The sequence below is a fragment of the Bombus flavifrons genome, unplaced genomic scaffold (assembly GCF_040668555.2).
Source record: "Bombus flavifrons isolate JBK064 unplaced genomic scaffold, iyBomFlav1_principal scaffold0024, whole genome shotgun sequence".
NCBI classification, from domain to species: domain Eukaryota; kingdom Metazoa; phylum Arthropoda; class Insecta; order Hymenoptera; family Apidae; genus Bombus; species Bombus flavifrons.
The window spans coordinates 105,001-107,500 of NW_027184769.1; the positions used below are offsets into that span (position 1 = coordinate 105,001).

Consider the following 2,500-nt stretch of genomic DNA (forward strand, 5'->3'; position numbering starts at 1 on the left):
GGCCGGCACTCCCTTCCTCGCCAGGCAAGGTTCAATAGCCGAGTGGGGCACCGTATCGAAGGCTTTAGAGATATCCACGATAGTGAATATCCCCCCCTTCTCTTTCTTACTGTAGTCCAAGGCAGCGCTCAACAGATCTATATTAATTTTACAACCGCTCTCGGCGGTGAAACCTTTCTGCCTTGGACTTAATACCGTGCCCCTTCTCAATCTCCCGTCGATTATGGAGGAGAAGATTCGGCCGAGAATGGGACCTATTGTTATAGGCCTCCAATTCTCGACCAGGCTGCTAGGCTTATTTGCTTTTGGAATTAGCGTCGTGCGATTTTCCTTCCATATGGAAGGAAAATACGATATATATAGTAGCATATTAAACAATTTCGCCAAAATGGTAGGCAGGCCAGGTATCAGAAGATGTTCTTTTTGCAAGCCATCTGGACCTGCCGCAGCCTTTTTTCTTATTCTTTTGATCCTCTCCGCCACATCCGCAACAGCAATCGGCGGGAAGATATCGCACAAGGATAGTTCAGAGGCTCCATTTCCTGGGATCGGGGCCTTGGTAGGTCCTGTTTGGCCCCATAATTCCTCATAGAGCCTCCTCACTTCCACGGCTTCAGGTGGTTCCTTAGCCGGCTGGAGGAAGGCCTGATCATTACTAACGATCGCTTCGGCCAACCTCTTCGGATTTTCCAGGAACAATTCCTGGCAACGTGCGTATGTATACCTTTTCTTTGCATTTCTTCTTTTCTTTTTGTTACTTGTTTGGTGACCAATCCTTTTTGATTTTTTATTGTCATTATCTTTCTTTTCTTTAGCTTTATTAATATCAGCGATAGCACTATAGAGCACTGAAGGGATGAAATCGTTAATTCCGCTCACAAGGGATTCCCTATGTCCCTTGAGAGCGACCCAGATACTCGTCAACCGAGTGTTAACCAATCTTAGAACAGAAGGTACCTCGGTTTGTGTCATTATGGCTTGTTCTAGCTTTTCAAGCCATTCATTTAAATCTCCGTTGGTTCCAGGCTCATTGAAATGCGCATTGCCTGGATCAACGGGATCACACCCTCCCTCTGTCGCCAGAGTGGCCTCCTGAGTGTTGTCCTCACCAGTTAGTCTTAATTTTCGCCTTTGGTACTTGATTTGGTCAATAGTTTTTGTGGTGAGGACCTCGCTTATCATTTTGTTAGGATGCCTGTGATCCTTGTAGGTTTCACAGAGCTCCCTCAGGAGGGCCAACTCCTGAAACGTCCATTTTTTCTCAGGGGGGTCTGTTCCCCTTCGCTTGACGTTTCTAACGGCAGGGTGTGCATGCCGCTCGTGGGTAGACAGCCCCCTTTGTGTCCCAAAGCTCATGGGGCAGGCCTCACATTTGTAAGGTCCTTCTTGTTGTCTTTCGCTCCTGCCACTGCAATGAGGCAGATGGCATCTAACCCCGTGAAGCTTCGAGAAGCATTTGCCGCACTCTCTACACATATATTTGATGGGGGCTGTCACATGATGTTGCTCCAGATGCCTGTTCAAGTCTGTCGGTGATAAAAAGAAGAGGTTAATTCCCCCCTCTTCACAGACAGGACAAGCAGTCTGGGTACCCACGAATGGTATCAATATAATCATATTCATGTCCATGGACATTGCCGGGTCGTCAACGTTGGTCCCCTCCAGAGCGGAAGAATCCGCCACGGCGCCTCCGGGACCGAGAGACGCCGCGTCCGAGGCTACATTTTCCTTATCGAAAATTGCTTCGTTTTTGTGAATCTGTTTGAAACTATCCGAGCCATGCCCAATTCATGACCATTTACAAGCCTAGTCGTACCAATTCATCGAACAGGAACGAATTCCTTGCTGATGGTATATCTCCCAACTTTACGGCGACGAATCACCGTTGGGTCGGTAAACCGACTAGATGGTGTTAGTCTTTCGCTCCTGCTTCGCCACACTCCGTTTAGCCATACTCATCATGCCCGGGGGGATTGTACGCCCCACGCTGACACGAGCGGAGTATGTTACCGGCGGTACCACGAGGAGGTAGAAGTGTGACTTGAGCTGGCGAGACCAAGGTCTCCCTGCCCCTGAGCAACTACAACCAATCCCAGGGCACACGACACACCGTTATTAGGCGGCATGGCGCTACCCAAGAGAGAGAGTCATAGTTACTCCCGCCGTTTACCCGCGCTTTTTTGAATTTCTTCACGTTGACATTCAGAGCACTGGGCAGAAATCACATTGCGTCAACACCCTTGGGGGCCATCGCAATGCTTTGTTTTAATTAGACAGTCGGATTCCCCTAGTCCGTGCCAGTTCTGAGCTGAGCGTTGAATGGCGGCCGAAGAGAACGACCGCGACGGTAAAACCGCCGCGGAAGCCTCGCAGCAAGGAAGATCCGCGGGAGGCCAAGGCACGGGACCGAGCTCGGATCCGGGGTGCGCGACCATATCACCCCCGAGAGAGAGATACGCCGCGTCCCGTTCAGCTCGCCCAGGCCCGGCACGTCAGCCAA

The 2,500-nt window shown here is 50.4% G+C and overlaps 1 pseudogene; it reads right to left on the reverse strand.

The window, feature by feature from the left end:
• Positions 1–2,500, reverse strand: part of LOC138189273 (uncharacterized) — an 8,079-nt pseudogene that overhangs the window by 3,124 nt on the left and 2,455 nt on the right.